Genomic DNA, 7,692 nt, shown 5'->3' with positions numbered 1-7,692 from the left:
GAGGGCTGGGCCGGGCCGAATGGGTCCCCACCGCGTGCGCCAGCGACACCCCCCGCACACGTAGCGCCTGCCCCACCGCGCGGGTCCCCAGGCCCCGGCCAGCCGCCCCTCTCGCCTCCGGGACGCCCGCCCTCCCTCCTGCCCGCGCGCCTCGCCCGCAGCGTGTCCCGTGAGCCGGGGCGCCTCGCTGGGCCGAGACCGGGGTCGCCGGCCGCGCTCCGGCGCATGAAGTCAACATCCCGGCTGCGCGGTGCGTGCTCGGCGGCCGAGCCGGGGTTCGGAGTGGTTCCCGGGCTGGGGGAGAAGCCCTTTCTGCAGCGCGGACCGAGCGAATCTGTTCTGCAAAGCGCACGGCCACCCGGGCTCCCCAGCGGGGACGCTGAGGTCCTACGGTCTGCGGGGCGCGCGCGTGTCCTGCCCCCGGGCAGGGGCCGGGGGCGCGTGCCTGGCCCCAGCCTTCCGCGGGGCGGCCGCCCTTCGCGCGGGCCTCGGCTGCGGCGCTGCCCGGGCGCGCGTGAGCGAGAGTGTGCGGTGTGCGCGCGTGGAAGGAGGGGTCAGGCGGCCCGGCCCGGCGCGAAGGGGTTAAGCGCTGCCGCCGCCCCCTCCGCGGCCGGTGTAAACAGAGGAGCCTCAGCCTATCATGTCTGGCTGCCGCCCGCAGCCGGAGCCCCGAGCCCGGCGCTGTAACACGATCCGCTCCAGACCCCGGCAAGTTGGCAGCGCCGGGCTCGGCTCCGCACGGCCACAGCGAGGGCGCGCCGCGGCCAGGTGGGTGCGCGGCGGGGGCGGCGGGCGGCGGGCGGCGGGCGGCGGGCCCCGCGGCCTGGGCGGCGCGGTGGCTCCGCTCGGCTCCTCGCGGGCCCGGGCGCTCCGGGGGCGCTCGGGGAAGGGGGGGCCGGGGCCCCGCGGTTCTCCCCGGTGCGGTCGGGGAGGGCAGGAGGCTCCGTGCGCGGGTGGACTGGGTGCCGAGGCAACTTAGCGTCGGAAAGGAGGTGGATTTTTAACCCCTGCGGGGCCAGATTTCGGGATGGAAAGGCGGCGAGGGCTGAACTTTCTCCGGCTCTCCGTGTGGTGCAGGTAGCCGCGGCAGAACGGAGTCTTTTGTTCCCGGTATTTCTAATTAGGTGGATTTTTTCCTGGGTAGTGTACGGCGGAGCCCTGCAGTCTGTGACTTTGGCGAAGCGTCTTGTCGGATTCGTTGGGAGCAAATCTTATAGCAATAGTGATTTTGGATACTTTGTGTCTGAGATGTTTAAAATCCTGCATTGAGCTGAAATTAATCAGCCCTTTCTCCCCATTAACTAAAATCCGTCGTACTAATTGCTTAACAGGGAAAAAGATACAAAATAATCTTGCTCATGAAACGCACAGATTTTCTCCTGCGGAATACTTAGCATGTGTGGTTTTTTTGGTCGAGAGAGCCTTTTACTGGGCAGAGTCTGTAAAAGAAACCCAACTTTACCGACGTCCATCCGTGCAGGTTCCTCCTGCGGAAGAACTTGGGCACCGTCTCGAAAGTAAGAACCATTTTACCATTTGTGTGTGTTCGAATAACGTGAAACAAAGGTCAGTGCCAGCCCAAGGGATGAGAAGCCCCGGTCCTCCTGCCCGGGCTGGCGTCTTTTTTCATCCCTGACATGCCCAGAATATCCGTGTGCGAGTCACAAAGTCATGCTGTCTCCTGAAAGCCTTCGATAATCAAATTCAGTGCCATAAGATGGTGTCGTTGAAGATTTGATCCCCTTGCACTGAAGTGGAAATACTTTCAGTAATTGAAAGCAGATTCACGTCTGGAGTTGTACAAGCCAAGGTTTTCATTTTTAAAATAAACCTTTTGTTCTCTGGTTTAAAATGTTGCAGAGAGCCATCCAGAGACCTCTGTGTGCTAATTGTTAAAGGAGTCCTTAAGAAAGGATTGAAACTATCCAGAGGAGGCATTTGAGAAATACAGCTAACTTCCTAAGCCCTCTAGAATATTTTAGTGCCGCATATACGGTCTTTGCCACATTTTTTATGTTGTGTGTGTTTTTTTAAAACAGTGCACTCTCAGGCATTAAAATGCAACTCAAGTGTTCAAAACCCCCAAACCCCAAAGCAGGGCGCATTTCTCTTAAGAGGTTAAAAAACTTGAGAAATCTCGGTGGTTATCCCATTGTGCGCTGTGATTTAGACCATGTGAGGGTAAATTTGAAATCAAGAGTGAAGTGTGTTTCATTTAAAGAGATGCTGATCACACACTAACTGGTGGACCGAAACTTAGCAAATATGATTGCAGGCGGTTCACCTGGTTCTCTTCTCATCTTTGGAGGCTAAGTTTTAAACGCTTGGGAAAAAACGGGCCGTGAGAGACTGAAATTAGGATGCATTCTAGACAAAGGCACTGGATCTCTTATTAGCTGTGCAGATAAAGAATGGTGATCTCTAAGAGCAGGTAAGAGCATCTTGTTCGGGACGTGAAATCTAACATGCACTGCGTAATCACGAGGAAAAAGTTAGCAGAGTTGTACTTTTAACAATGCTAATTGAGATGAGAAAAAAAAAATCGCCGTGTTCCAGATATCTCTAATTGCTAGTTTCTTAAATCTGTTGTACTGATTTTTAAGAAAATGTGAATGGACATATTTAGAGAGTGAAATATGGCACCAAACATGGCAGTTTGATTTCTTAAAAACTACTGGGTGGCTCCATATCATACCTTGTTTCCTTGTCTTTCTGATAATTAATCACTGGAGCACATTAAAACCAATATGAAGTAAATAACCTGGCCATGATTTCAATGATGTTATTAACATTTCTCACATGAAAATCTTCTTCCATACAATCAATATTTAACATGTCAGCATATCTTTTAACTACCAAGAAAAAAAAATGTTACCACATTCTGGCTGTTGCATGACGTTTCTGAGCTACCAGTGGCCTGGAGTGTGGCATAGTAGGATTTAATTCTCCTCCAAGATTCAGGGAAAGAAAAGCCACTGAACGTGGTCCTGGATATATCTCTGAACGCTGATTTTCAGTGTGAGCTCCTCTCAACATTTAAACGTGCCCTGTCTGTGGCTCCTGTTTGCTGTTGGTTTTGATGTGCTTCCATTTTTTTTTTTTTTTTTTTACGTGGTGGCTGCGGGGGAGACGGGGTCTTCTGTCATCTGAGATAATACATTCAATTTATCACGGGGCTCCCTTCTTTCGTAATGTAGGAAAGTGCCAACCAAAAGAGGCACTGTCTAAACAGTGATCTTGATAATTAATGCCAGAAAATAGATTAAAATGCTCTATTCCAGGTATTCATTTCCTTAAAAGTACCACCAGATCAGCGTTGCTAAGCACCAGTCACTACTGCAAGGAACAGAAAATGACCCAAATTAAAAAACCTGTTCTAAGCTGTATTTGTGCATTTTCTAAAGTGCATTTCAAAAGGTTTAACAAGGCTCATTCAATGAGTGGAGGGGAAAAAAAATCTATTTTCAGCTCTCATCAGCAATTAAGAGATCGGACTTTGGGACTTAAGTTTCTTTATCTTTATAATTTATTTTGTTTGCCAGACTTTACACAATCGTGAATAAGTGTTTTTAACACACCACCTTTCTAACAATTCAAATGTAAACGCTTAATAAAGAACAGTGTGTTTGTTGGAAGGTTTTAACGAAATGAGTCATTTTTAAATGAACTTTTCCTTCATTTTAGAGAAGTTCAGATTTTGCGCTCCTATGGCATATTGCTTTCCTGTGGATTTCTTCCTGTGTCTTTGTGCACATATATGTATGTGTATGCATGTGTACATCCATGCATATGTAGTTGAAACTCTGGCATGGCAGCACTCAGCCTGTTATTCTAGATAGGAGTGGTTTAGCCCTGAGCCCTTGAGAAATAGGATACTCTGCCTGAAGGATGTTTGGGTGTTGGGCACTGGGGACCATGAAGGAGAGGGGGTGGTACTTCAACGTGAGAAAGTCAGTCAGGCAGTGAGGGACAGTTCTGGTCTGGTTCTGTTTGTTTGGTTTTTGACCGTAAAGTGATCTGTCCTCTTCTGGGTAGGACCAGAACTTTTAAGTAGTTACAGCTGAAACCTCAGTCACAATGATTAGATGTTTAATGAGTTAGATTGCCAGTGACCTGCTTCTTGGCTCCTGCGGCAGCAGCCACCGAGGCCAAGTGGTGGCACCTTCTGCAGAGAGGAAGGCTTGGAAGGAGCAGGACTGTCGGGGACAGAGGGAGGAGCAAGAGGCCTCCGGAAGGTCCAGGTTAGGGCTCGCAGCAGGATTGCTGCTATAGTACATTGATCCGGACCAACCCAAAAGCATATATTCTAAATCGTAAGTTATCCTAACTGTTGTTTTGGCTATATGTGAAGTGACTCCATAGCCTCAAACATTGACTATTTTAAAGCAAAAATTACTCTAAAAGGTACTTTACATTGGAAATTCGTTGTATTTATTCATCAGATTGGTCAGGTTGCTTGGCATTACAGATTTCTCTAGTAATAGGTAATGTAATATAAGAGGAGTGAAATGTGTATGACCCCTGTTGTAGTCTTGTCTGAAATGAAAAGTTATTGTTATATTTATGTCTTAAGGCCTTTTAACCTGAATTGAAGTCTCAGTTTAGAGATGAAGTATTAGAAATGTATTGGTATTCTGACATGTCAAAATTTGTATTTCCATAGAGAATAACAATTTGATGTATAGAAATTACTCGATTATATTTATTTTAGTAGGTTCATAATGGTATGTGTTTTAATATTCAAGAAACCAGTTGTTTTAAAATTGGTGTTTATATTTTGATTTTAGTTATAAACTTAGCTATTAAGTTACAAAATATGTGAGTATAAGTTTTGAAATATCTGCTTTTAGTTTTTACAAGAGGGTGAAAACAACTCCCCGTTCGGTATCCCGGAAACAATTTATGCCATGGATATAATGATGGTGAATTCATTTTTCAAGGCCAGAACAATAATTTGAAAGCACACACAGGCACTTCCCATCTTAAAAATAGTGAAGAATTTGGTAACCACATACAATGGAGTTAAGAGAAAAAGAACTTCTCTATTAAGAATTCTTAGTTCCCTTTCTTAATATTAAATGCTTTTTCACATAAACATGTTGTTTTCATTCATTTAGAGGGCAGAACAGATTCTAGAGCATACCAGAATGACTGATATAGAACTAATGTAGAAAAACACATCAGTCTTCTTATTTATGTATATCAGCCTTAAATTTTTTTTAATTAAAATGACGTGTGGGAATCTCAGTGAATTCTTTTCACATGCGTTTCTGCAAAGCACCTTCCCCCTCCTCCCCTACCCCACCCCAGGGTTAAACCATTTCCAGCAGGCAGAGAGAAGACCTGCTGTCTAGAGACCTGTAAAATGTACTCCGGAACTCTTCTTATGCCTTTTTTTTTCTTTTAAATAAAACAAAATTACCGCATATAACAAATTTAATGTAGTTCCTCTTTGATAATTATTTAACCATTATTTTATTTTACCGCCTGCTTAAAAGTTGTGCATTAGTGAAGCAGGCACCTGGCTCTGCTCTTAAAAGTTTATTTGTCTTTCAATTCCTGTGATAGTAGGGGGCGGTCCACCCCCCTCATTATCTTTGTCCAGGGACCTGCAGAAAGGCCAGGGTAGTTAGAGAAAGCCATTTGGATTCATGAGGTCGAAGTCAGATGCAAGCAAAGTGGCTAAGTGCATCATCCTCTTATGGAGCCTGTCATCAGCCCCGCGACCTTGGTGGAGGTGGACAAAGGCATTCGGCTCTTTTATGACAGCCACCTGCTTGTTTCAGCACTGACAGCTTTTCATACACCGCTTTATCACCTCTCTTCCTTTTGGTCCTCTAATACCATTTCCTCTGCGTGTACATCATCGGGGTGAAGATGGATGTTAACATCAGTTTCTTTTTCAGGACCGTAGATTTTCCTTCATAAGTTTATTTCCTATGTTGATAAGACATAGAGATTGTCCTTCATTAAAAATTAAGGTGACCAGGCTGGCTGGCCATTCCACGTTTGCTCTTAAGAATCTTTTAATGACCATGATCAGTCTCTTTGCAGAGAAGCTACGGTTCTGCTACTTTTCAAATGGTTTTGAAGCTGTGACGAGGAGAGACTTGCCAACCTCGGCTTTAGCCGTGGGAATAATGTCTAGCAGGTGCCGAAGTATGTTTACTTGAAGGTTATTCAAGTTTGAGCAGTTCTGGGGCTGCTGTTTTGGAGTCAACACTTCCCCTAACACCTTGAAACAAAATGGAAAGATTTTGTACTTTATATTTCTGAACTCGATGGCCAGTATTTTCCTTGTGATGGATTTTACGTCCACTCCATTAAAGTGGAATCTTTGCTTAAATATTTGAACAAATATTGTTTAATAATAGGAAGAGTTTTATTAAACACAGCACAAGAGCCAATCTTCTCGAACACTCCAGTTGAAACAATTACGTGCTGCGTACCAGGTTTTTGTTTTCCTGGGCACAGCTGTCAAACATTACTGATTGGCGTTCAGCTTACACTTTACTTTTTACTGAGTTCTTTTTTATTACAGTCAATCAGGACTAAGTGCCAGTCTTACCATAAGAACGGAAAAATTGGCCCATGATCAAACCACCTAAAGCAATACTTGAAACTTTCTCAGAAGTATCGCCCACCATCATACCCATGCTCTGAATTCTATAACCCTGCGTTCTGAGGAACTCAGAATCCCCAAAACATAGTTCCTTCAGGAGAGGTGGGTTTTCTTGATTGCAAAGACACCTTCCTTTAAGAACTTTTTATGCAGAGAAATAAAATTGTAGTTGGAATACGTTTAAAATGAATTATCCAGGCCCTCGCCTCCCCGTTCTCTGGCGCCTCCGCCAGGGCCCAAGTTCAGGCTCTTGTCCTCTCGTCTCCACGCCGTTCCACCGGCCTTCTGCCCCGGCCTCCCTCTTCTCTCCGGCCTCCACACCCGTCGGCAGAGGCAACACTGTGAGTCCTGATTCTGAGCCCGGCACATCCCTGCGTGCAATCTTCCCAGTGACCTTTGGGCAGAGTCCAAATTCCTTAGTGGGTTTTACCAGAACCTTCACGATCATGCCTCTCCCCTGTTTCTCTTTCTGGATAAGAACATGCCATCCACACCTCTGCGTCCCCGCTTCCACCTGTTCAGTGCCACGCATGTTCCCTTTCTCTGTCTCGAAAATCGTTCAAGTTCAAGAGCCTGTTTGCACGGCATTGCCTCTCGGAAGCTTTAGCTGACCGCCCTGGGCAGCGCTGGTTGCACCCTGGCTCCTGCCTTAGCACCCAGCATGGGTCCCTCTTAGAGCGCGTCCCCTGTGGTACCTTGGTCATTAGCTTCCAGTTCTCTCTCCCCTGCTAGGGGGACAGGTCCTATCAGGCCACCTCTGTGCCTTACTGATCTCCTTGCACCAGCACCAACCACAATGCTGAGAAAATAATAGTTATTCAGTGTGTTTGCTGAATGCTATTGAATGAGCGTATCAGGTGCCATTTTCCTTGGTAATGGGAGATCATCATTATGAACATCAGTCCTTTTGTTCTGTGTTACGATATCAACAGGGGCTGTTGAGAGCTAAGTAGCCCTGATCCAAGGCCCCCTATGGCAATGCTTAGTATTACTATTGTGTATCATTTGTGAGCCCTAAGCTAGGCAAAATGTTTCATGCGTATTTTAGTTTATTCTCACAATGTGCCTTT

The 7,692-nt window shown here is 46.3% G+C and overlaps 1 protein-coding gene across 1 annotated transcript in view; it reads left to right on the top strand.

Annotated features, from left to right (window-relative positions):
* The first annotated feature begins 648 nt into the window (after positions 1 to 648).
* The window catches only part of TENM3 (teneurin transmembrane protein 3), a 296,626-nt gene continuing 289,582 nt past the window's right edge, over positions 649 to 7,692 (top strand). The window contains exon 1 of the mRNA XM_090258721.1: positions 649 to 768. The gene's annotated coding sequence lies outside the window, so the exon portion shown is untranslated. The remainder of the gene's footprint in view (positions 769 to 7,692) is intronic.

Source organism: Furipterus horrens, unplaced genomic scaffold, assembly GCF_987537825.1.
Source record: "Furipterus horrens unplaced genomic scaffold, mFurHor1.1.pri manual_scaffold_12, whole genome shotgun sequence".
In the NCBI taxonomy this organism is placed as follows: Eukaryota; Metazoa; Chordata; class Mammalia; order Chiroptera; family Furipteridae; genus Furipterus; species Furipterus horrens.
This window is presented reverse-complemented; position numbering and strand designations above follow the sequence as displayed.